General features: G+C 51.0%; 1 protein-coding gene across 1 annotated transcript in view; it reads right to left on the reverse strand.

Moving 5' to 3' along the window:
* Nucleotides 1-11,191: 11,191 nt before the first annotated feature.
* Nucleotides 11,192-27,429, reverse strand: part of LOC130684355 (proline-rich protein 2-like) — a 313,671-nt gene continuing 297,433 nt past the window's right edge. The window contains exon 6 of the mRNA XM_057504990.1: nt 11,192-12,467. The gene's annotated coding sequence lies outside the window, so the exon portion shown is untranslated. The remainder of the gene's footprint in view (nt 12,468-27,429) is intronic.

Consider the following 27,429-nt stretch of genomic DNA (forward strand, 5'->3'; position numbering starts at 1 on the left):
TATGGTGATGTGCTTAAGGATTTTACTGAGGGACAGAGACATGAGCACTTCAGAAAACATTCAACCAGGCCTCAGTCTCAAGCCCTCTTCCTCCAAATTCCCTTTGGCAAGCACTCCATTGCATGAGTTCAAAGTACATTTAAATTCTACGGCAAACTTAGTGCGCATAATCATCCTACATAGGCTCCTTCACAGGCATATTAGAAAAATATAATTCAACTAGCCCTAAGCCTTGGAAAACCATTAGGTCTATTAGCTATTTTTGAGATTTCGAGGAGACTTAGATGTGACACTGAAAAATACAAGGAGATTAAAATAAAGAATGGTGATAGTTCTATAACTTTGAAGTTTTAATAAAATTCTCTGAAGCAGAACTACTAAAAAATAGGCTCATAATAATTTTCTAAGCCCTTAAAATGGAGTAAGTTGCTAAACAACAATTAGCAAGGTGGGTGAGGGTCAGATTTTGGACGGTAGACCCAACAGGCTTGGGACTGTTGAGGCAGGAGGGGATCTCAGGGGTCATCTGGCTGTGGTCTGGAGGGTGAGCCACACGGAATCCAGAGGCCGGGCTAGGCAGTGTCTGCTGGGTGTCTTGTGATTCTCTTTCTGGCTCCGGCTGCTGGAAATTCTTCCTCATGTGAGCTGGAATCTGTTTCCCTCCCATTTCCATGCCCTGGTCCTAGTTCTGACCTTGGGGGGACACTCAGCACATGTCCCTTCCCTGGCTTTGAGACTGGATTGCCACAGCCTTCAAGCTTTCCTCCAGCTGAAAGCATCCTTCCTCACTCCCTCTGTTCCTTATCCTTGGCCTGACTGTCAGGTGCCTGCAGCATCCCAGTCGAGTGCCATCCGGGGAGAGGACCATGGAGACGCTCTCAGCACGCAGCATAGTGCCGGTGCCCTGCGAGTGCGCGCGTGTGGCCGTCACAACCCCAGCCCTCAGCAGGAAGGGCTTCCCCATGACTGTGCCCCCACCTCCGACACAGCTGGCGGGGCCTTCAGCTCCGCTCCAGATAGCAAGGAGCTGTCACGCCCCTCCCGAGTGGTCGAGGGAAATAATGGCACATGATGGGCTGGCTGGTCATCCATTCTTGGTTCAGGGCACCTTAGAGACAGAAGATGCTTCTATATTAATAGAGGCCACAGAAACGCTATGTGCTGGGGGTACTGGCTGCACGGAAGGGCCAGATGGGGCTTCACCACTTGGAACGACATCTGGTGGTGGGAAAGGGACGTCCTGTCCAGTAGCTCAGCCTATTACGTCTTAACACTTCACCATTAGCGACTCATTCCTAGCTTTTGTTCTGTGTTCTCTTTTAAAATTAAAATATTTTGGGAAAAGCATAATGTGCCTGAGTGTCTATGCCTTGGAATGGATTAATAAATAAAATCACTTTGCTGGAAGTGGGGCACTGGCAACAAGGAGAGGCTGGGGACTTTGGTGGGGAGGCAGCAGGTCTGGTGGTGGGGGAGAAGACAGGAAAGGGGAAAGGGGAAAACGGAAGGAGGTCGAGAGGCGGCGGCAGGCGTGGAGGAGAGGGCCGGGGGCCGCGATCCCCTGAGTCCGGCTCTGACGGTACTGGAGCCGCCTGCGGGTACTGGGAGCCACAGCCTCCCCGGAAGGTGCTTTTCCACCAGCCTGGGCCCTGCTTGGTGCTGCCCGCTCACCTTTATGTCTTCACACAAGTTCACAACTAGCTGAGTCATGGCCCAAGTGGGAAAGGATCCGACGTCCCATTTCCCACGACCCTGGGGACTCTGCTCCTGGTCCTCACTGACAAACGGGGCATTTGTCACCCTGTGCTCAGGCCTGGTCCTGGGGGAGCATCCTAACTGGGACCGGCAGTGGCCAGCCACAGCCCAGCCACAGGACAAAGCCAGGATGGCAGTCTGTCCTCAGGGCTGGATGGCAGGCACCCGGGTGGAAGCAGGCTACCTGGTCCAGGCCTCCGTGGCCTCCCTGCCGGGCGGGAAGTCAGCTGAGGCGTTTCCTTGATGCGAAGGGAGCCTGTGCCACCTCTTACCTGGCGCACGGGGAGGAGGCCTGAGACGCCCTGGGAACAGCAGGTTTTCTGTTTCCTTCCAGGAATGGGGTCAGGAGATGCTGTACGGCACTCGTGTCGGGCATGAAGCAAGAGGCACAGTTTTTCTCACCCGCCATTCTTCTTCACATCTATGTCACTGGAAATTCGTGCCAAACCGAAACATACCTATCCCTAAGCAATGGTAACCAGTAATGACAATTAATTACCAGTCCTCCCGCTCAGGTTTAGGAGAGTCAGTGGCTTCTGTTCTCTGCCTCTGCCAGTGACTTTGTGAATGAAATCTCCAACCTCTGACCCTGCGAGGCTCCAAATATTCATTTTGTATATCAGTTGTTTGCAACTAGGAAGTATTTTCTCATGGAAACTATTGGCTCTGGGCAGGCTCTCAGGCCGGCTCACTCAGATGAGCTGATACATTGGAACCGAGCCCTTTATACTGGTGGTTTATCTTCAAAGTGTCTTTGTGTCAAATGTAGAAATAAATAAATGTAGAAATAAAATATTTCAGCTCTTTTATGGTTCAAATAGGTATTTGTGGCTAGTCTGAGGGTCTGATTCCTTTTTAAGAGATTATGGGGGGACCTGAGGGAGAAGAGGACTCCGTCCCAACCCTGCCACGGTGGCAGACACCTCACCAGACGCCCCCCCCCCCACCTCAGGCCAGGGAGGCCACAGGTCATAGGTTTTGGTACTTCCAAAGTTTTTGTGTTTACAGGTGTACCCAGTTTTCTTGTTCATAGGGAAACGGTTCTAGGGATGGTAAAGCATAACAAAGGTTACTTCCGGTTCATTTGAATTCTAAATGTAGCATCCTTACTTTTCCCTCCGGAAACTGTCCATGGTGACCCGGATTCTCTCCGTTTCTAGCCACCTCCCCCAGGACCGCATTTTCTTCCAGGTCCTGCAGCGCGGTGCTCTCAAGGCATCCGGCATCCTGTGGGTCGGGAGGGGCGGAGGTTCCAGTGTCTCCAGAAGTCGAATTGGAGTTTCCCGTGCCCCCCACTCACCCAATCTAATCTGGAATCAGAAAATGAGCGGACAGGGCTGAATGTTAATAGACAGCATTTAAAAATCCTCATACTCCGCATCCTTTTCTGAATCCTTAGATCAGGACAACTTCCCACGAACCTTTGATGGTTTTGTGCTCAAGTCCAAATTTTGAGAACAAATGGAGATAAACCAACCACTGCCCAGAAAACCCACCCAGAGAAAAGCAACCCAGTGTGAGAAATTAGCCAAAGGAAACTGTCCTCTAACTTCACTCAGGACGTGTAAAAAACACTAGCACCCGCCCCTGGGGTGAACTCAGGGGAAGACCACCGACAGCCTGGTGTGGCCACTCGGCCGCCCTCCCTGCCTCCACCCTGACGGTGGCCCTGAGCCGCAAAATTGCCGTTAGAGTTGCAGGCGGTTCTGAGATGACCCATCTCACGTCCTAAACTGCCAACGAGCCCAGGCATGGCCAGGCGGGGACGCCGCGGGTGCTGGTGGGGACGCTGGCACTCACACTGTGCACCCTCCGGCCTGCTCACTGCTGCCGGGCCTGGCGAGCTCCCGGCAGAGAGTCGTTTCCTCTGGTGTTTGGAGATCGACGTCACGGTCCTCTGACATCTTTTGTTGCTGATCGCTTGTGGAATAACTACTGTTCTCTCCAGGGTAATCCCTGTTTTATCTCTAGTGGCTTTTAAAGTGCTACATTCTTCATTCTACATTTATGCTTTATGCTATGTTTAGCATATATATGCTAACTATTGTGCATTTTTATACTATGTATATTCTTCGCAACTGATGTTTTATAGCTTCGTGATGATGTCTTCCCACGGGGATGTGCTTTTATTCAAGTTTCTTTTCAGAGTGCATTTTGGATATGAGAATTAATGTCTTTTTCAATTCTTGAAAATTTCTTGCCATTCTTTCTTCAAATATTGCTCCCTCACAATTTGTTCTTTTCTTTCGGGATTCCTATTTGACCTAAGTTGTCAATTCTATCCCTCTATGTCCTTAGCGGCTTCTCATATACTTAATTCGTGGGTCCCTGTTCCGTGCTCTGGACGAATTCTGGAGGTCTAACCGAAGGACTTTAACTCTCTCTTTGTGCAAGCCAGATGCATGCCATCTATGAGCTTATTGTTTTAATGATTGTATTATTAATTTCCAGGACTTTTCCCATATTCACCTGTTTAATTTAATTAATTACATTTCAGCTTATTATTGCTTAATTTATTCTCTTTCCATCTGGAGTGAGCTCCTGTTCTGCTGGTTGACTCTGAGGCCGCTCCTGCTGTTTTCCTTGTGTACGCAGGTGTGTGCATCTTGAGTGCAAGCCTCTCCTGCCCCCAGTCTCTCTTTGACCCACTGCACTCACCTCTCTCTGACTTGCAGCTTTTCAAGTCAGCTTTTCAAGTCCAGCCTCCTAGGGTCCCCAGTCCAGAAACAGCTCATAAAATGGTGCTCAGGGTCCTGCCCTGTGGTGACATTGGGGGTATCACAGAACCACTTACCGGGATGCGGGCAGCTTCTCCTGGGTTTGGGGTCCACAACCCCATCTGTGTTCACCTGTCACCCAGCCAGGTTCCCTCAGGGGAAGCTTAGCCTTCAGTCCAAGCACCACAGGTTAAGTGACCCCAGGTCTGGTGCGTGTCATTTCTGTAGGGACCTTAACCTGTTACCCCAGGACCCAGCTGAAGGACAGGTCTGCTGACTTCTGAAACTTGGAACCTTTGTTCCATCACTGTGCTATGAGCCTTCGCTCTAATCTCACCTTCTGTTGGAGGCCATTGTGAGTCCATGTGCAGGAATGATACAGTGATCCTGGGCCCTGGTCCGGCCTCTCCCAGTGACGACATTTTGCAAAACTATGGTACACATCACAGCCAGGACACTGACATTGATACGGTCCCGAATCAGAACGTTTCCATGGCAACAGGGATGCGTACACTGTCCTTTTATAGCCACACCCATTTCCCTCCCACTCCACCTTCTTAACTCCTGGCGACCACGAATCTGTTCTCCATTTCGATAATTTTGTCACTTCAAGAAGATTATTTAAATGGAATCATATGGCATGTAACTTTCTGGGATTCAATTTTTTTCACTTAGCTTAATCCTCTGAAGATTCCTTCTGGTTTTTGCATATCAATAGTTCCTTTTTATTGCTGAACAGTATTGCATCATTTGGTTGGACCACAATTTGTTCAACTATTCACCTGCTGAAAGACAGGAATTGTTTCCAATTTGAGATATTTATGAATAAAGCTGCTATAAATAGTTGTGGACAGGTTTTTGTGCAAACATATGTTTTCATTTCTTTAGATAAATACCCAGAGTACCACTCCTGAGTTGTATGTTGGTTGCATGGTTAATTTTTAAAGAGACTGCCAACTGTTTTGGGAGATGGCTACCCCATTCTACCTCCCACCAATAATTTAAGAGTAATCTATGTTCTCCACATCCTTGCTAGCATTTGGTATTGTCACCATTTTTATTTTAGCCACTCTGATAGATGTGTAGGCAGTGTCTGACTGTGGCTTTCATTTGCATTTTCCTAGTGGCTAATGATGGTGAACATTTTTTCATGTCTATTTTCCAATTGTTTCTCCTCTTCAGGGAAATGTCCCATCATTTGTTTTGACCATTTTCTAATCGGGTAATCTGTTTCTCTTAGCTTAGTTTTTTTTTACTGTTGGGTTTTGACATTTAAAAATACACTCTACTTCTTTTTATTTCATTTTTAATAGATAACTGCATATGACATATTAGTTTCCGGTGTACAATGTAATGATTCGATATTTGTATATACTGTGGAATGATCCATTAGCAGTCATCACTATGCATAGTCACAAATTTGTTTTTCCTGTGTTGAGAACTTTTAAGATCTACCCTCTTAGCCACTTTCAGATACACAACTCAGCATCGTGAGCTAGGGACCCCGTGCTGTACATTCCCCAGGAGAATGTTCTAGACACCAGTCCTTTGTCACATGGGTTTTCTCCTTTCCTGTAACTTGTCTTTTCATCCTGCCAGCAGTCTTTTGCAGAGCAGAACTTACTCACTTATATGACGTCCACTTTATTGTTTTGATGGATTTTGCTTTTGGTGTCATCTAAGAGCACTTTACCCTGGCCTAGATCCTGCAGATCTTCTCTTGTACCTTCTTCTAGTTTACATGTAAGTCCATGATCCATTTTTGCATAAAGTGTGAGAATTAGTTGAGATTCTTGTTTTCGCCTGGGGACACCCCATCAGTCCAGCACCAACACAGACTCGATTGCTGTTGTCAATAATTAGTCTTGAAATTAGTAGATGGGTTCTTTCTACTTTAATCTTCTTTTTAAAACTGTTTGTAGCTCTTCTAATTCATTTGCATTTCTATATACATTTTAGAATAATCTTAGTTGTATCAACAAATAATCTTGCTGGGATTTTAACAGGAATTGTTACTTAAAACTGTATACCAATTTGGGGAAAATTGACATCCTCTCTATATTGAGTCTTCCAATCCCCAAATAATACCCTTCCTGCATCTTTGTTAGATTGGCTCATGTTTCCTTTTTCTGAGCAATGTAAGTGGTACTGTGTTTTTAATATTGGTGTCCATGTTCTAATTGCTAGATTGCAGAAATAAAATTGGATTTTGAATGTTTACCTTAAATCCTGCAAACTTGCTGAACCCACTTATTAATTTGGGGTTCCCTAGATTTTCCATGTATATAATCATGTCATCTCTGAATAGGGGAAGTCTAATTTCTTTTTTCCCAGTCTGTGTGTTTTTATTTTCTTCTTTTCCCTTGCTGCAGTGGCTAGAGCTTCCAGCACTGTGTTGAGTAAAAGTGGTGAGAGTGGGCATCTCTGCTTTGTTCCAGGTCGTAGTGAGAAAGCATCAGTCTTTTATCATTAGTATATTATAAGCTGTACATTTCTTGTAGAAGTTTGTTACCGTGTTGATAAAGTTCCCCTCTATTACTATTTTTCTGAGCAAGAAAGAGAGAGACCAGTTTACCACAGAGATAGATTTCATTTAGGCAGAGGAGAAATTCCCATCCTCATTTGTTATCGCTCTGCAGCGATAAGAGATCTTTGGGGGAAGGTGATGAGCAAAGAACGAGACGCCGCGAGTCTGTGCACATTCCCGGAGGCTGCGGAGGAAGCAGCTCAGCACACCTGGCTCTCATTGCCCCCCTTACTGTACCTTCTCCTCTTTGTAAGCTGGGTAAATGTTAGTGGCCTGGATAATTCACTTACATTGTGAACTTCATTTTCTGATGATCCTGTGTAGATGAGATATTGTAATTGATGTGAGCCAATTTTCCCATTTTTAAGAGTTGTTCTGTTTTGTATATTGTAGACACATGAAATTATTTGTGATAATTTCTATGTTTTCGCATTTCAACCAGAATGGGGTGAGGGGAGAATTCCCCACACCCTCCACACTAACGGGTGTGATGTGTGCTCTATTGATTTGCAATAATTTCCATGCACCGTGCCTTGTTGCTGACTGGCCATAATACTTACAGTCTGTAATACATATTTTGGCATCTTCTCTTGTCAGTTTAGCACTTCACCAGGATTTTATGGTACTTTGACTTAGTAATGCTCTCAGATTGCCATGTTGATAGCGTGATGGACAGATTTGAGGCTGACAGACGTCGCTCATTTGCTCTGAAGCCCAGGCGCCCCTAGTGGGCTGATGGTGCTATTGGCACAAACATTTGTCTGCACTGGTTCTCTGCCCCTTTGTCTTGTGGAAGCTTCTCGAGGAGAGAAGGATGGTCTTCCGGGCTGCGTCTCTCCCTGGCACCTGGTGGGTGATACTTGTTAATTACGTAGGTTACATCAACACAATTGCACTGTTGGTGGGGTTCCAGAAACCAAGTGACAGATATTTCATGATGTATTTCTTTCATGTTTCCGAAAAACTCTCAATATGGGAAATTAATTCAAATTATGGACTAGATAGAGACTATTCAGAGAGAGGCCTGGAAATGCAAAGTGCTGGAATTCACAATGAACACTTTCAGGCCAGTGTGATCTCAGCTCATCTGATGACTGCCTCTTGTATTGCTGCTTCTTTGATTGCCACTTCCAATTTGTGTTCGTCGGGTTGGGGTTTTCTTGTGAGCAGAAAAAAAGGTACTTAATTTGTCACCAAAGCCTGATTCCTTTTCTCCTCCCACGCACACATAAATCCTGTCAATTAGGTTAATAATAGAAACAAACGTGAAAATAAAATCTCCCCAACGTTTAGGACTGTGCAGCAGCCTCTTGGCCTAATTGTATTAATAAAATTTTTAGCAAGATAGTTTTGGGGCCCAGTGCAGCAGGCCCTGCCAATCACAGACTTTTCTGCTCACTGAAAAGGTGCTGGACTTTTTAGTTTCTTTGTGATGGACTAAGGAAAGGCTGAGTTGCCCCCAGAAGATTAAATCTTTAATTTCACATTATTTCTAGCCATGTCTATAGAACAAAGTGGGCTTTACCTGTTGAATCTGGGGCTTACGCAACTTGAAGAGCTCTTGAGACATTAAGAGGCTGCCGTGAACAGTCTCTGAGATTTAAGCTGAGGGGCATTCTAAAGGGATTACCACTGCATTTTCCATAAAATGAGAAATAAAAACAGACTTAGCAATGCATGATCATAAATGCATTCCTCCTGCGCTAGAGTCCCATTCGCACTGCTACTCAGAGGCCCAGGCGGGAAGGTCTGTCAAAGGCACCCACACTTGTAAGGATTTGCATGAGTCCAACATACAATGAAGTTAGGGCTGAGTACTTTGGAAAGATTGGCTATTAGGGAAAAAAAAGAGAGAGGGGGAGAGAGAGATACTTTTCCATTTTCTCTGGTCCGAAGGTGAGAAATGAGCACATTATTTTGACATCGTTAAGATATCTTTTGTACTGAATGCTAACCTGCCTCGACCAGACCGGATAATTCTCACTATGAATAAAGCAAGAACAAAACTCTCCCTGAGAAGATTTCCATGATTAACTACGTGGGGTGAAAAAAATTGGTGTCTTCCAAAGACTAAAAGAAAATGGAGACCCCAATTAAAGTCCCGCCATCCTCACTAATCAGCTTAGAGACTCAACTAAAACAAAAGTGCTGTTCAAAATGTAACAGCTTTCTAGCGTGTGCATCAATTTTCCGGCAAGGCACATTTTGTATAAACACTGGATCTCTTTATGTCGAAGACATATCTTGCTGTGTCAGTGGACGATTGGAATAGTTTAAAGTAAATTAGAATAAATTGCAGACAAAATATCACAGACTTGAAATAATGTCATATAAAAAGCAATTTTTTAATATATGTGAAATAGTGATTTTCTAGGCTGCAGGGAATCTGGAGAATCAAGTGAATTCCATTAACTCATCCATCCTGATCACAAATTTTTTCACACAAAATTAAGATTTTATGAAATGCCTCTGCTTACCCATACTGTAAGAGTTTTTCCATAGCTTTAGAACTATAGCATTTCACAATTAGATCTCTCACCCCTTAACTTCTGTGATGCTAAGTATGATATTGATATTCTCAGCATGTAAATACAGACTCAATATGTAAACAGAGAATGTGAGACCTGATGACTTTCAGAGCTGACCTGCTAGAGTTTGATAATCCCGGGGACTGACTTGGTGAAGATCACGGATCCAGCCCACAGAAGAGCCGATGTACGTCCCCGCCTGGCCCGGCTTCCTGCGGTGCCGCGTCCCCACTCGTGTCATGTCGCCTCACACTTGCTGAATGCCAAGTCATAGCCATGCACCTTCTTCACAGGCTTTCTGTCCAGGCTCCCCGGCTCAGGAAAGAGCCCCTGCTCAGCCACGCGGCCGACCCGGTGGGGGCACCCCAGACTTAGGGGGAACACCAATTCCTCCCCCACCTTACCATTTGGGGCTCTTTTCTGATGCTTGCTTCTGCTGTGGTTGAAACAGTATTGCAGGCATGGAGGGCTGGTGTCTTCTAGGAAATGAGGGCTTTGCCACCATGTTCTATATGAATGCATTGATGGCAAAAAGGGGTGCTCTAGAATATGGGGCACATTTCTAACACTTTTGTTTAAGGTCTATTTCTGGACATAAGGAGGTGGGGTTTAATGCTGCTTCGGATTCCTTTCACTTCTTGGAAAATAGTGTACCAACCTGCACAGCCAATTGGCTTTGGAATCTGGGGTTCTGTCTCCCTGCCCATGGCCCGTGTAAGGTCCCAGGAGGTCGTCATGAGAGCCTGATGTGCTGGATATTTCTTGCAGTAATAAAATGTGACCTAGAGGTGTCACTTATTTTCCTGTGCCCTATTCAGTCAGCCAGTTGGTCATCGCCTTTTCACAGAGCATTCCCTTTGGCTTTGGCCTGAGAGAAGAATGCTGTTTCTCCCCAAGGGCTGCACAGTCTCATGAGGGAAACAGAACATGAGGCATCAGAAAAAACCACTGACCCACAAGATGGTCCAGGCCCAGTGCAAAGGCAGTGATGCCAGCAATCCCTGCCATGGGAGGAAGTGGGAACCAGGCCGTCCCTGGAGGGATAGCGGGAGGAGTGGGCATCAGGACCTACCTGTGCAAAGGCATGCACACATGCGCAGGCAGGTCCAGGCCAGCTTTGCAAATATCCTTGAAGGCCCCGCACTAGCTCACATGGCCTATATGGGGCCACGGGTTCTGGGCTGTGGGGGCAGCCGTGGAAACAAGGAGCAGAGGGCACCGGGATGTGCTTGATGGTCCTCACCTGTTACTGGCCGTTCCAAAGAGAACCAGGCATTGATGAGGTGCAAATGGGGCTTAGGGAGGCAGAGAGAAGGGGAGGCATCGGCGGGCGTGCTGAGCGTCGGTCTGGGGGACCGGGTGGTCGTCAGGACCGGCGTGATGGCTGCCGAGGCACTGCCTGCGAGCTGTGCTGGTCAGGTGTCCCCTGCTCCGTCCGCGTCCCTCCTGCTCGGCCAGCACCTAGGCCACTCTGGGCGGAATTCTTAAAAGAAAAAGCGAAATCAGGAGCGCAATCAAGCTGCACATTAAGAGCTTCAAAGGCCCAGAGAAAATGTAACTTCATGCTGCGGTGTGGGTCACAGACTGACCACCCTCCATGAATATGGGCTTTTCCTTAGTTTTAAAGAAGTAGAAAAATGTGCATTTTTATGCCCTTGAAGCTCCAAAAGAAAACATACATCTTCATCATTTCTATTATGTTGGAAACCCAGCCTGTTAACTTTTCTGGCATTTGTGCAAATCACTGAAAAATCTACTACAAAAGAAACTGAAAATGTTTAAAGGCCCTTTGAATAAAACTTTGCTTAGCAGAACTGAAAACAAAACCGGAAATTCCTTCCGGCCTATTCCAGGCACACAGCCACTGTCCAGTGGGTGGGAGGAGGCAGAGGGTGGGCAGTGCACTTGGGCAGAGGATTAAGTGGGATTAAATGCCCTAATTAGACTAAAGATGCAAAAACGATTCATGGTTGGACATTAAAAAGAGGGATTGGAGTGACACGGAGTTCATTCCATGCCATGGGAAGAATTCTCTGGGGAGGTCAATTTGCTTATATGAACCTCTGGGCTCCCCGGTAAGGGCCACAACTCACATCGGGGGTGGTTGCATCTAAGCACAATGACACCAGGTCACTGCCAGGGCCAGGTGCAGCCAAAACTGGGTTAGCGGGAATGCAACTGATAGGAAGCCCAAACTGTATTTTCCTAGCTCTAAAGTGACAAATAAGTCGTTTGATACAAAGCATTTGTCCAAAGGGAATGACTCCCTGATGTGGCGAACCTCACCCCCTCTCCCCCTTCCCCTGGAGCAGCATCCCTCAGCTGCTGTGCCCCCTTCTGGCCTCGGGTGAGTCACAACCTTCTCAGGCCATCGTACTGAACTAGCCGCTCCCTAACATGTCATCATGAAAGGTGGAATTGTTGATGGGGACCCAAAGTTCTTTAGGACCCTGTGTTATAGAAATGGTTAGGTGGAATTACATGAAATTGACATATTTGTGGTCAAAATGGTAAAATATTAGAGCTCCCAAGCTGTTCCATCAGATATTTTATCTTAGTCACTAGATTCTCTTTGCAAAGAAAAAAAACAAAAAGGAAATTCAGACATTTTTGCAGATTTTTATCCCAAATGGAACAAACCCTTGCATTCATTGGCTCCCACCGACGTTCCTATTCAACCAGGAGCTTTCCTGCACGGCAGTCACATTGAAGGGTCTTTGGTGTTCAAGGCACAGACCCAAAGTGGCCACAGGAGAGTGTGTCCCTGGAAAGCGTTGGCTCTTCCGCCCAGCGGGAGGAAACTTCCTAAGATCTGTGATGGCAGCAAAGCACAGTGGTTTCCTCAGAAACCAGTCCTGGGGTAGAGACCAGCCTCCTGGCATCCTTGGGTCATGATCCCGATCTGTCTGCCTCTGCGTCCACCTCTGTATGTCCTGTTCCCTGTGTGCAGAATGACAGACATGCTGATTGATCTGAGGACTGTATTTGCATAATTGTTGACTTAGTACCTGATCGGCACTTGATCAGCAAGACTTCCAAACTGTAAAGCCCTCTAGCAACTCTCTTTCTCTCTCTCTCTGGCGGTTTAAAACACTGATTGTTAACTGATTAATGGATACATTTCAACTTCTAAAACATGGTGTGTTTGTTTTTCTCAAAAGAAAGTGGATACGCTGCCACATCCTTCATGTGTCAGGAGTCCTGAGAAGAGAGCTCTGCCTTGGGGGGAGAGGGGGAGAAACGATGGGCCGCTACTGATGACCCAATAGGAAGTGACTGCCTTCCTGCCCACCGGGTATGTGCCAGTTGGATAAACCAACCTGGGCAATATTTATTTTATTGTGCAGCGAATGATCTCAGGTGGTTACATTTTTTTATAGATTAAAGGCATTTTTGTCATTTTTAATGTCTTACCACTAGTACTTTATAAAAAGTACTTGAGATTATGTTGACATACATTTTACAACAGGAACAGCTTCAGCAGTATTTAATGGATAACTTATTACTAAGAAAGAATTCTTCAGGCTTGCTTTATCTTTTAATTGGTGGTGGCATCTTTGAGCACTTTTGCTGAATACAAAGTAGTGTGAGAAATAATGAGGAAAATAAATAATAATAATAATAAATATTTTGCTGATTGATCAGGAAGCCTTAAGAGCTACTGTAGGAATAAGAGAGGTGTCATTTGTCAATAAGGGAGAAGCAGAACATGGTTTTTGAAAGTACTCCTTAAAGCATAACCACAGAGAAAACAGGCTGACACTTACACAAAAGCTTAGAACATTTACTTCATGAATTTTTGATAAGATACATTAAGTTCAGATCAAACCTGCAGTAAGAAATGTTATTACCATATTGATGAGATGTCTCAAATTTGAGGAAGAAAAATGACTCCTAAAATTTAGTTCAATTTACCTTCAAATGCCTTGAAAATCAAGCATCTTACTCTTTCTCATTTCTGGCGGAATTGCAGGGAATCAGCCTGTATGCCAGGTGCAGCCCTCTTCATAGCCCTTCCAGCTTCAGGTGCGTCCCCACAACCTCCCGATTAGATGCTCTGGACCTGGCCGACAGGGTGAGGCAGATCCCCCTCGGGAATAATGAATTACGGATGGCAGTGAGTCTGGAAGGTTATCTCCCAGGCCTTTCTGATGGAAAGAATTCAGACCTCCTATAGTTGTTCATTAACCGCTCTTCTCCCGTAAATATGATTCTGAAATCCCTTCCACTCAGGGTTTCCAGATAAATAGGGAATGTCCAGTTAAATCTGAATATCAGATCAATGATGAATAAATGTTTTAGTGTAAGTATGTCCCAAATAATTCAGGGTACATGCACTAAATTTTATTTGTTTTTGATTTGAAATTCAAATTTAAATTGAGAGGCTCTATGTTTAGTAAAATCTTACAACCCTATTTTCATTGTCCATTCTTCTCAGAGCAGCCAACCAAGAGAATCCTGGGCAATAGCTGACTAATCGTTACTGACAGTCATTCAAGAGCGGTTCTCGAACCACAGAACCCTACCCTGGGCTATAGAGGGTAAGATATGCAAGACGACCCCACTGCTGCCGGAGGAGCTTGGGGAAGGAAGACAGTCACAACACAGCCACTGAATGCTGGGAATTTTGCACTTTGCATACTTTTTTTTCCACATAATTCTTATTCCATTTCAAAGAAATTTGTTATTTTTTATCCCCATTAAGGACTAGTATTGAATAAGCGGTAGGGTCAGCTATGAGCCGTTGCTTGTTCACGAGCTCTGTGTCCTCGGTCAGGTCTGCACACTTCCACCTGCTGGCGTCCTACGCTGGGACCCGGCTCACTCACATGCTGCTCACCCTACCCGGGGACCCCACTCACTCACGTGCCGCACTGTACATTTGGGGATGCCAAGCACACCATGTCACCATCTGTTTCCACAGAGTCCAGCTGTGAGCTGCACACAGATGTTTAGATCTCCGTCTAGAGAGACATCTAAATTAGATAACAGGGTACAACCCTGGGGCAGGACAAATGGCCAAGCGTAGGAGCCGACAGGAAGGACGCAGGAGAGCCGCCCAGGGAGCGCTGGTCCAGCCCCATCATGTCCGCGGTGCTGAGCGACGCGGGCCCTTCAACAGGGAGGGTAGGAAGGGACGCTGGCACACGTCACACGGGCCTGCCCGGGTCCCGCCCTAGGAGATGCGGAGCTTAGGGTGGCACAAATAAAAAATGTTCTTAAAAGTCAATCTGTACAGCGATGTTTGCAGAGGATCTTCCGCAGCCAGGCTCTGTGTGGAAATCCAAGGCACTGACGACAGTGCAGAGCTGGGGGACAGAGAGACCCTGGAAATGGAGCAGAGAGAGCCACGAAAGAGGAAAATCAAGGGCGGCTTCCCAGAGGAGAAGGGAATGTCCCGGAACTCTCAGTCATGAAATAACTGAAGGGAAATAATCTTAAAATGAATTGAGGGAAAAAAGCCTGCAAATGGGCAAGAATCCCCTAGCATATAAAACTCTCCTAAAGAGAAGAGTCATTAAAAAGTTAAGATTTGTTCAGTTAAAGAGTTTTGGTATTCATTCATCCTTCCTATTAAAAATGCCCCGGGTGCCCAGTCCTGGGGAAGCACAGTGCTGGCTGGAAACAATCGCGAACCCAACCTTCAGAAATTGAGAGTTCAGGTTAGGGGTCTGCAAACTTCTCTGGAAAGGGCACAGCAATAAATGACTAGGCTCCGGGCACGTACTGCCTCTGAGCAGCTCCCCTCTGCCACCTCAGGGCCCAGCAGCCAGACACCACCCAGGGCCGTGTAACAGCTACACTTCATTTGGGACCCTAAACATTGAATTTCATGTAATTTTCATGTGTTATGAATATCTGTCTTCTTTTGATTTTTTTCAAACATTTAAAAATACAAAAACCATTCTTAGTATACAGATCATAAAAAATTCCAGGAGGCAGGGTTGATAACAGGTAATTTTAATACCTTTAAGAAGACTGAGCTCCTCAAGGGTGGGCCCAGGGTCATCGCCTGCAGCCCCCAGGGTCATCACCTGCAGCCCCTCCGCACTCTGCACAATGTAGGTGTGGACACATGATGTGGACACGTGGTGAAGACGTGAAAAGTGCAGGTGTGGACACAGTGCGGGTGAAGACAGTGCAGGTGAGGACATTGCAGGTGTGAACAGTGAGGGTGAGGACAATGCAGGTGAGGACAGCGCGGGTGAGGACAGCACAGATTTGCAGTTGTTGGCCTGGGTATCATGGGATGGACCAGGCTGTCCCCAGTCCCTCGCCACTGAAAGGTCTTTGATTTGCATCCCATGGAGACAAATGAGGAACTGTGGCCGCCGTCTTTCCCTCTTCTGTTCCTGGCCTGTGTGCCTGGATGGCCACACTGAAGCTGGTGAGACAGAGGTGAGGAGATGAGAGACACCAAAAGTGTGCTGCCCGGGCCCTGGCAGGGCCCCCGGCCACAGCGTGTGCAGGATAACAGACTAGAGATCAGAGCGGCGCCCACGGACGCTGAACTGCCGCATTAGGATGCAGATGAGTGAGTGCCGGGCAGAAAGCCAGACGGAGGCCAGACACACGGGGAGGCTTGCAGATTGCCATTTGTGGGTGTCTCTGATTGATTTAAACAGAGGGGAAATCAACTGATTTGTTGAGAGCAGAAACTCTAATGTCGGCTTAATTTGGGCTCCCTGCAAAGCAATTTGCCCCACGCTCCTGGCAGGTCTGGCCAGCCTGGGGCGGGGGGACTGTCTCTGGCTGCTGCCTCCTCCCACTGTGCTCTGTCTTTGCAGGCCCCTGGCCCAGGGACCCCGATGCCCACCGCTGTAGCCCCCCATGTCCTCCTCAGGCAGGGCTGCTTCCTCGGGATCGTCGCGATCCTCTCCTCTCCCCGCCAGGGCTGGTCTGCTGACAGCCTAAGGAGCTCCCTCCCTTGGGAACGTTTTCATTTGGTCAGAGGATTTGCGTGGCCTTAGCCCAGAGACCTTTCAGATGCACCCAAGCCTGGGGCACGGGGATGCCTTCCCGGTGCCCCTTGGCACCCCACAGGCAGCCTACCCCAGCTCTGGAAATAAGACTGTGACTACTTCTGGGACCTACTGTTCACCAGATGGTTCAAATACACAGTGGGGGGCAGCAGGGAGAAACAAGGGCATGCGGAGACGCGCTCTGGGGACACATCTCCCTGACAGGTGAGTCATGGCGACATGGTCGTGCTGACCCCCGTGGCACACTCACCCACCCAGCCAGCGCCCTTGGACGTCAGGCCTCAGACCTGAAAGCCAAAAGCCAACCGTGCTGGGCAGGGGAGCGGAGGACACGAAGAGCATGGCCCATCTGCTGCCCATAGTAGGAGACGGAAGCCAGCAAGGACTACAGGAGTGTCAGGAGACTGGCGGTGACCTTGGGCGGTGACCTTGGGCAGTGCACAGGCACTCCAGGAGGACCCGGCTGGGGAGGAGCAGCCGCTGGGAAGGTCTGGTCCAGGCATGGTGTTGGAGGGCACACCTGGCAGCGGTGACAGGATGTCAGGAAGGACACTGGTGGTCTCAGGTGGGCGGCTGCCCACAGACACGGCTTGTGGAGCAGCCAGGAGCAGGCAGTGTGCCCCTCCCGTCTTAGGAAAGGATTTGGGCGTGAGACGTGAGTTCAGCGCTGGCCGGCCTCCTAATCTGTGCATCTGAGCAGCTTCCTACCAGGCTCGCGCCCAGGGCTGCCGGTGGTTGCAACAAGGGCCTGGTGGACGGCAGGGTCTACTGAGATTGCAGGGGGGGACAGCCTGCATGCGGAAGGTGCTCGGGGAGGAGGTACAGGTGGCTCGCCTCTCAGAAGTCCACTGTGGTGAGGGGCTGGTGGTGCTGGCGGTGGGGCGGGAGGCATCCTGGGTGGCCCCCCACACAGTGCACGGGAGGTCAGCTTCCGTACGGGGCTCCCCCGCCTTTGGACAGAGATTAGGAAGCTGGGCACCCAGCTCGAGCCATCGAGTCTGGTCCCGTGGCCAAAACCCTTTATTTCCTGCCTATGGTATCTGAAGATGGGGTCAGAGGAAAGCTGCCATAGTCCACACGTACATTTTCATGAGAACTTCCTGCTTCAGGAACCACTGGGCTCATCACAGGGTGGATTTAGGGGTTTTGTTATAAAAAACTATGCTTTTTGAAAAACCTTTAGCAATAGTAGATGTCACACGTGTCTAAATATCTCTGTATTAATTGGTATTGCCACGTGGCTGATAGATGTAGCCACTTAGAGTTTCCTTCCTGGATGTGCATCTAGAGCAAGAGCAGGATGTCCCTTAGTGATCACTTGAACTGGCAGGTAGAGTCCCGGGTGGGTAACTCTGAGGACCAGGTGCCTCCAGTGCCCGACTTCACCGGTGCCCTTTGTTATGCCTACTGCTCCAGAGAAGTCTCTGATTTTAAAATCATGTCTGTGACCCCATGACTGTACTGGGAGATAGGAGGATGGGTAGGTGAGAAGGTCTTGGGAGAAACATGAGGAGTTAGGGCACTTCTGCCCAGCACCAGGCCCGGGACTCAAGTCTTCATCCCTGCCCAGCACCCACGTGCCCACTGCATGCCTGCAAGCCTCCTGGCTTCTGCGGTCCAGCCCCAGAATGGGTGGGGATTAGTTTGTACATTTATTTATTTGCTTACCCCGTTTGTACATATTTATTGAGGGTCTACCACGTGCAAGGCCCTCATTAGACCGTGAACAGTCGCTGCCCGTGGGCCCCCAGCAGGGCTTCATGGACTGTGGCTGCAGCACAGGAGCCACGGGCTCGCAGGGACAGTGGCTGGGCACGGGGCGCCCCTCCCCATGCTCACCCCTGGGCACGGATCATTGCCAGCTGGGGGACGTTCCTGCCCTTGTGCTCATTGGCTCCCTGCCATCGAGATCTTCAAGGGAAGAGCTCTGCGAATTTACATGCGCCATAGACAAGTGTCACTTGGCACTGTTGCCATGTCAGCACCGCCAGCGGTGATGTTAATGGTGCCTAAGGGAGGGGGGAGTGCAGGGCATCCGACACGTAGATCCCTCCGCCCTCAGGCCGTGAGGCACGCCGTCGCGCTCTCGGAGATGCCGAAGGATGGCCACTCCGGTCAGCACCTCCCAGGCCAGCTCTTCTCTCCCGGACTCCAGGCGTGTGACCTCAGAACTGTAACTGAGGGGCCCTGTGTGGCCGCCAGTGTGGGGGCACCTGAGCTCCAGCCTCGTGCTGGGCCTCAGCTTCCCTGGGAAAGGACTGTTCCCTGCCTTCCTTTCTGTGGGGGAAGCCAAATGTCAGGATCGGGCATGAAACACCCTGTGGTGTCACAGTCCGCAGCTGAGCCTCAGGCCCAGAGGGCTGCAGCCTCAGCTGGGCGAGGCGACACACTCCCGCTGCCTCCCTGTCCTGGCAGGCCCGCAGCCCCCGTGTGGCCACACCGCCGCCGCCTCTGATCCTGGGCCCCAGGTCCGAGCGCGAGTGCCGTGATCTGCGCTCCTTCGATCGTTTTAAAACAACTCTAAACAGCACAGCGTTTGGCTCTGAAACGGGCCTTCGGTATCGACGGGCTGCTGCTGACAACCTGCAGCAACCGCTTAGTAAAATGGAAAGACAAGCCGTCGGCAAGCTGGCTGAGGGGAGCAGCCGCGCATCCGACGGAGTGAGCGGGAGGGCTTGTCTCTGGCCTGCTCGAGGGCCTCCAGCACGCGGGGGGCACAGACGCCCTGGGGGGTTCCGGCTCTTCCCAGGTGTGGGCGTGAGGGCTGCCTCCCGGCGCGGGGATGCGCCGTTTGCTAAGGCCTCCTGGGGTGGCGGAGTGGACGGCCAACTGCACACACGTGTGCGTGTGCATGTGGCGGCAGGGGCCTGGGCAAAACTCCCTCCCAAGCTGGCAGACCCTCCGGCCCCCGGATCTCCTTCGCCCGCCTTTCCCTGTGGTCCTGGGCGCTCTGATGCAAAGTGCAGAGAGCCCGCCTGTGGGGGGAGATGAGCTGAGCCCCGCGGCCGCGGCCGTTTGCTGGGTGGGAAGGAGATGGCCTGAGGAGGGAGGAGCCGGCAAGAGCTGGCGGAGGAGAGGAGACAGGTGGGCACCCACAGGGGGTGCTGCTCGGTCTGGCCCCCAACCGTGGGATCTCTGAGTTTTACAAGTGAGAAGGCCTAAATGACTCCACGGAGCTGTGCTCTTGCTGACACCCCCAGGACCCGGCTCCGAGCTCCTTGAGGGCTCCCGGGACCCTGGCAGAACCCGGGGTGTGGTTTGGATGGCTCCAAACAAAAGGGCAGCCCAGGCTTGCTCCCACCGTGGTTTCTGCCTCCAGTCATTCCGCACAGCTGCCTGCCGTCCCTCGCCACCACACTGGTGTGGGCTGGGAGAGGCGGGGAGCTCACCGGTCCCTGAGAGGCGGGGGGTGCAGCGGAGGAAGGCTGACCAGGGCTCCTGGGACCCGTGTGCTTGTCTCACACCTTCTTACATGCGTCCCTCCTCAAATCTCTGTTTCCTGGCCTTGCAGGCACTTTGGGGTCGTCTTTTGAAAGGGCTCCTCTGAGAAAGAGCACCTGTGTGATCAGGGTGCGTGGGCTCTTGAGTATCGGTGCTGCCTTTTCAGAGGCTGTGATGTTAACCTGCATCCGAGCCCCTGCTGCCTGCGGCTCCTCTCTGCTCCTTTCCAAATGCACCCTTTCCGCAGGACCCAGCCCAGAGCTGACCTTCGCTTCAGCCTCCCAGACCTACAGTCTGAGAAGCGCCTTCTGACACCCAGCCCTGACTTTGCCTGAGCTGTTTGGCACCCAAAACTTCTCTCCCAACCAGACCTTAAATTCCTACCAGCCCGTGCAATGTCGTATTTCTCTTTTCCACTCATTGGACGGAATAGCACATGGCAGGTACCAAACACACGGAGAAGGGTTTGGTGAACTACAGAGAAGGCAGACACCATGAGGAATCACAGCCGAAGAATCTGGGGCACAGTGGAGGGCGCCGAAAGAAAGTAGGCGGCTTATGGAACAAGGCCTTTCAGAATATAACTGCCTGACTGTACCCAGGAGAGCAAAGCCAAGCCTTCCCTTCCCCTTAGCTGTCTCTGGATACCTCTTATCAATAAAGCAAACTGGGTTACCCCTTCCTGACTCCTTGGCACCTTGAGCTTGCTGCCATCAACCCACCCACCCCTGGTGAAGGCCACATCCTCTCCACCTCCCCCTCTGCCCATCACTCACCCGCCAGGGGCACACTTTGGCTACCACGACCCCCAGAGTGGATCGTGTCTAACACCTCCCTCCTCTGTGCACAAACTATTCTGGTAATAGTCACATAACAATCAACAACAGTGATTAGTTTTTATTTGTTCTTTACAGTCAAAGTAAGCAATGTTTTAAAAAGAATAAATTTCAATTTTCAAGATATTATTCAAATTCAGTGAAGTATTTCATGTATGAAAATTTGTGCTTGCCCAACAAAAATTTTATACCTCCAAAGCTTGCAATCTGTTTCACTGTTTTAAATTTTAAATACAAATTAAAAACTGCAAGTGGTCACATAGAAATGCAGAAGCTCATTCTGTGCCTTTGCCATGAGGACTGTTTGAATCAACTACTTGGAGGCAGGGACTGGAGAGGTGGGGCTCACCCAAGGTGGGCACAGACAACCCCGAACCACTGCAGACTTCCTCTCAATGAGCGCATGAGCCGCGTCTAACAGACATTCTCCAAATTGACACCTATGTAGATAAAATGCTTAATAAAAAACAAATGATGAAAATGTGCTCACTTGATGCTTATATATATATTATTAAAAGTCAGCAGTAAATGCAACAATCATTCAGAACAAAAGATCTTTTTCCAGTGAGGGGTTGTTTCAGTCATTGGCACTAGAGTGAATGTTTAGAATTCCATCTAATGACTGAATTGTTTAGAACTGCAGATGCGTGGTGAAATAAAAAAGCAGACTCACTCTGGGTGTTAAGGCACTTTTTAACTGAAGAATAATTGACATATAATATTGTGTTAGTTTCAGAGGTAAACATAGCCATCTGATGCACCTACTACCTAGGGGGTGGGCCATACCCCGGCCCTCGACCACTCACCCCTTCTGAGCCTCAGGAAGCCACCACGGGTGCGCGACCTGCTGCATCAAGTCCTGAATTCTTAGCTCAGAGTCCGGAACTTCCGGCCTGACATCACCCATCGAGCCCACCGCTGCTTGCTCGGTGCCCGGTGCGCACACTCCTCCAGTCAAGCCTGTTTATCTAGTGTCTCCCATATGCCAGGCTTATTCTACTCTTTCCCTGAGTAGCCCTTATCTCCCCACCCAAATTCTGCCCTGTCGGACAGGCCACCTCTCTGCATCTGCCCCATGGAGTCTGACTCTCTCACTTTGTCGATAATAGCTTTGAATAGTGATCAGATATTTGTGCATCATCTGTTGGATGTACATACCTATCTTCCTTCAATCAGAGGACAGGAGGCACATGCCCAGATACTTACTTGATTACATGACCTATCTGCTCACATAACCTGCTACTGTACTAGACCCAGAACAGATGCTTACAGGAGCTTAATACAGGTATTCCGAGCCAAGACTTTTGAAGAAATTGCAGCATTTGGGGGAAAAATCACCTCTCCTTTTGGCTTTTCCACTGGGTGGTCCATCACAAAGCACCTGTCCTCATACCTCAGTTTCCCCCTTCCTGACATAGGCATGATATTTATTTCCCAGGGTTTAATTAACATCTTCAAGGTACTTTGATACCCTGAGGTGGAAGGAGACGGAGCAAACAAAACATCGTTTGCAAACTGTCATCATCACTATTTCTGTTGTTCGCAGAGATTGTTACTATGCCAACACTACTAACACTAGTCTGAGGGCTGCTGCGGGACCTTTTCATTCGATCCGGGTATAGGGCCCTTTGACCCGGAGCTATGGGGCCGGAGGAATGGAGTCTGTCTCTGTTTCCCATTAGTGGTGCTGGTGGACCTCGAAGCCATTCGGGAGGTGGGAGGGGTGTGTCTTCTCAGCACACTGCAGATAGATAAGGACTTCCAAAGTTCCTCTGAAATTTCACTCCCAGCTAGAGGTCGTCACTGGTTCCCACAGTGTCTGAGAGGACCCCAGAGTGGGAGGCCCCCCTGCTCCAGGTTGGGGCTGGCAGAACCCGGGTCCTGCAGCTCTTCACTGAGCACTGCGATGTCTTGTCGGCAGGGCCCCAGTCGGCCAGCCTGCAAGCGTGGGGTGAAATGCCCACCTGTAAGGCGGTGTGGGACCGGGGGTACTACATGCAGATGGCACGGTACAATGTGCTGCCATACAGGAGGACACAGGACACACCAGCCCTGGGGCGTACTGGGCGCGGGCCAGCTCTGCCTTCAGACAGCCTGGGCTTGAACCCTGGCTCAGTCACCTTTGGGTGAGGGGTAGTGTGAGGGTCTTTAATCAATCTGAGCTGTGGCTTTGCAACCTGAAAAATAGGGATAATATGAGGTGCCCCATAAAATGAACAGATGCATGAGAAATGCTTCTAAGCGTGCAGACGCCCTGCCCCGCTCCGAAATGCTGCCACGTCACTCTCATCTTCACCACAAGGGTTTAGGTAAGGTCCAAACAGAGAAAACAGTCAGCAAATAGTAACTGTCACTAATCAAAGCTGAATGTCCCAAATTCTTACCTTGGCCTTCTGGGATGTGGCCCAAGGACTGTGGACTGGGGTAGGTCGAAGGCTGCATCCAACCCGCCCCCCCCCCACGGTCCCACAGTGGCCTTCCTGTGCCTCACACACAGACGTTCAGGGCTCAGTTGCCCTCAAGTTCTGAAGGCTGTTGTCCCTAAGGTGCCAGCCTGCCCCCCACTGCCACCCTGGGGCTCTAGCCTGCCCCACTGATGCCCTATGGCATCAGCCTGCCCCGCTACAGCCCTAGCGCACCCGCCTGCCCCCCAGCCTGCCCTGCTGCTGTCTCACGCAAACGCAGCAAATCCTGCCTCACCCCACAAAATGCATACTCCACCTCAGGCGTCCACTGGAGCCCTGGCAGCTGCCTGTCTGCAAGAGCCTCAGCCGGTCTCTGCGGGTGCATCTAATCCAACCTTTGGGTGCAGATGGCCCACCTCACGCCCCTTCCGCCATGTTCGCTCTGCCCGGAGCTCCCGGGACACTGCCTCCCTGTGTGTCTCCATTTCCAGATGTGGGTTTTCTCCACCTGCTTCCTAGGGAAGCCGGCCTCTGACCCGTGTCGCCCACACTGCCCAGCAGTACTGAATGCCCCCAGGTGCCCCTACCTGGGCCAGGTCCAGCCTTACTCGCCCACCTGGAAAGCTTCAGTTCTTTCTTCAAGGCCCACTTCCAGTGGCTTTCCTTCCAGAGCCTTCCCTCGTCCCAGGAACCCATCGATGCCCCCACCCACCCTCACCCCTGCCTCCTCGCGCACTTCCGGCCTCAGAGAGCCACCCCCGTGGGAGGGGCCTGTCCCCAGCACAGCGTCTGCCAGCGGGAGGACAGGCCGTGTGGTGGGCCAGCGGGGTGCCCTCGGCCTCTTTGCGGCCAACCAAAGACTGAAATGACTGAAGGAAACCGAAGGTGTGAAGACAGGATGGGCAGAGACAGTGTGTGCTTGGGAGCAGGGCGCTGCCTCGCCGCGGGCCTGGAGCTCCCCCCGGCTTGTTTGCTGGGGCTTCGGCGGTCCCACTCCGGGAAAACAGTCACCCCCTATGTCCCTGTGTCCCCGCCCCTGTGCCCAGAGAGGCAAGGGACATGGGAGCAGAGTTTACACAGACAGACCAGGAATGAGCAGCAAGGAAGGAGCGTGACCAAACAGTCGGCAGGTGGGACCTGCCCGTTTCCCCGCCTTCGGCAGCTCTGCCTTACACGTTTATTTCTTTGCCTTCTCCCCATATGACCCTGACTCAGGGTAAGGGCAAGGGTTTGTCTGTATTTTGTTCCCCCTGCTAGACACATGATCAGAGGCTCTGATGGGTCACGGGGACACACACGAGGAGATTGGTGCTAAGCCGGTAACTCCACCTGATGGAAAAGCTGGTTTTTTCAGTAGATTCTCAACAATTTTGCTTCCATTAGTAAAACTGGAGTGGGAGGGAGGTGTTGAATGAAATTATCCCTAACAGGCGTTTTACCCCAAAGAAAAGTTCTGTTGGTCCGTGGTTCTTCTCCTGTCTGTCATTTGTGGGTGGAGAACAGGCACGTGTTGCAAGTGCCGAGGTTGCCCTTTTTGAGACCCCAGACCCTTCCTTGGCCGAGGGCTGGCGAGGCCTCAGGAAGGTGACCCTCCAGCCACAGCCCTGGTTGCTCAGCTGAGAGTAAAGGACACAGGCACGACATGCTTATTCTGGGCTCCATCATGAGTTTCAATTATACCTCATTTCTAAACTCTGGGCTCTTAAGAAGCAGATCCTACAAATGCAGGTGGGATGGGGCCACATGAACCAGAAAGCCCACGTATGCAGGTTGTGGCTTTGTTGTTGATTTTCCAGAAGATTTGAGCCAACTTACAGGATCCCTGGAGGGGCCCGTGTTTGCTACCAGTGCAAATGCCAACTTCCAATTTCCTATTATACAGAAAGCACACATCTGAGAAGAAATATGCATTTCAGAGAGAAAGCTAATTCAGGGCTTCTAAAAAGTGTTTTGCTTAAGAGTAATTATACAGTTCTGGAGCCTTTGAACTCGCACGGGGCCTTTCATCCATTTACAGGCAATAGGACACGAGCGGCGGTGTATCCTCTGGGCAGATGCTATCGCCCTCCTTCCCCAGCCGGGCAGAGGAGCCCGACGAGATGAGGCGACTTGGCAGCGGTGAGCTCGCAGAGGGCCCCAGAGCCTGGCCAGGTTCGCTGGGGCTCTGCCAAGCGGCTGCTCTGGACAGAAGAGGCACCAAGGCCACGTCTGCCTCAGCCCCCAGGCCCAGACCCTGGCATGGGGCAGGTGCTTTTGCTCAGAGAAAGGACCCTGGAGGGGCTCACAGAGGCTCAGCCCAATTCTTCCCCTGCTGGCTGTGGACCTGGGCACATCACCACCTTCACCAAACTTCCCCGATTTGTAAGATGAAGCTAATAACTTCTCCCAGGGAGCGTCGTGGGCTTGCATGGAGTAATGTGGGGCCGGGGGGTCCTGCAGGTGGCGGTCGGCACCCATGCCGCAGCAGCCCACTGCCCACCCTGTACACTGCGGAGCTCTGCTTCGGAGCTTTTCTGGAGGATTCTTTTCACCAGCGACTCAGTCCCATCTGCATCCCTGGGGTGCCCTGCCAGTGAGGTGCTCAGTCGCTTGATCGATCAATCTAGGACAAGGCCCTGGTGCATAATAATGGCACAGCACATTCCCGAGGCCACGGAGCCTGAGTTATCCTGAGGCCTCCCAACAGCAGGAGGACACGCGCTCGGGCAGCTGTGGGGAGGACATGCGTGACCGGCTCGCCCCGGACTCCACAGCACAGCGGCCAGAGAGGCAGTGGCTCTGTGGGGGAAAACAGGGTGGCGGAGAAGGCCTTCCCTGCAAGTGAGGGCTCCCGTGTACGCGCCAGGGGGACGGTGGAGGTCCTGGGGTAGAGGAGGTAAGCCGAGTGAGAGACGACCGCGTTTCTCAGCCTGTCCTCCACCACTTTCTTCGGTAGCCACACGCTTGGTGGTCCACGTACTCCCCTCCGACGGGAGCCGCGGTGTCCGTGGCCTGTTCCGCGGCCTGGAGGCGGCTCCCCGTCCTCCCGGAGATGGTGCCTCTGTGTGAGGAGCAGGCTCAGCTTCGCCGCCAGCACTGCCCGTTCTGATTCCTGTGGCCGGAGGGGGAGCGGGATGGCCGGCTCGCTGCAGTGCGGTCGCGCCGCCGCAGACATCGCTGTTGGTGTGACTGCCAACTGTCCTACTCACTCAAAATGCCTTCCTACCGAGCGGAAGACAGCTCCCTCCTGTGCCCCGGGAGTCCTTGTTTCTGGTAGTCGTTGGACACCTGCGCGATTCGGCGACAGCAAGAAGAGGGGCTGAGGGCCTGTGACGAGAAGGCCTGGGGGTCCACAGCAGGCGTCGCCCCTCTCCGGCCTCACATGGCTGCCCTGCCAAAGCCTTCAGCTTTTGACATCTACAAAGACGGGCAGGTCCTTGAACAGGCGGCTGAGCGGGGCACCCACAGCGTGTGCCTGCCCCTGACACTCTCCTGCCTGCAGCAGAGCCGGTCACAGACAGACAACAGCCTTTGCAGCTCTGCCTCTGACGTCTGGCCTGCTGGACGCAAATGCTCAGACTTGCCTGGAACACCACTGGGGATTTACTGGCAACTGTCCCGACACCACCAGGGGGAGGGACAGCCAGTGGGGACAGAAACGACGCTTGGACACGTGGTGGCAGGGAGTCCTTCTGGGGTCTCTGCTGCGGCCGCCATCTCAGCCCACTGTGCCCCTGTGGCTGCCTGCTGCTCTGGCACAAACCCGCTCACCCCGTCCCGCGGGGCCTGGAGTCCGGGGCCAGGGCAGAGGTGTTCCACACGTCCCTCCACCGGGGACGCAGGTTGTCAGGATACTGCGGAGCTGAGTGGCTGAGGGCCTCTGCTCTGGACTCAGGCGGCCTAAATCAAGCCCTGCCCACCTCTCTGAGCCAGACGCAGCTGGGCAGGTCACATAACCAGGGTGAACCTGGGCTCCTTACTGTAAACCGGGAGAAGGCCGGTGTGGGTCCACCCAGCACAGGGTAGACCAAAGGCTGCAGGTCCGTGCGCACAGCGCCCTGCGGCGCCCAGTGACCCCAGGAGCTGTGGCCTGTAGCTGGCATCACCGCTGGGCCCTGTGGCTCACACGCAAATTCCCTTCTTGCAGGTCATCGTCTTAGAGTCAAAGAGATCTCTTCCCGGAAAGTGGCCTCTGCCTGCCCATTACCGGCTTTCTCAGCCTTGGTGGGATCCTAGGACACCTCTCGTCTGTGGTCCT

The sequence above is a fragment of the Manis pentadactyla genome, chromosome 7, assembly GCF_030020395.1.
Source record: "Manis pentadactyla isolate mManPen7 chromosome 7, mManPen7.hap1, whole genome shotgun sequence".
Classification (NCBI taxonomy): Eukaryota; Metazoa; Chordata; class Mammalia; order Pholidota; family Manidae; genus Manis; species Manis pentadactyla.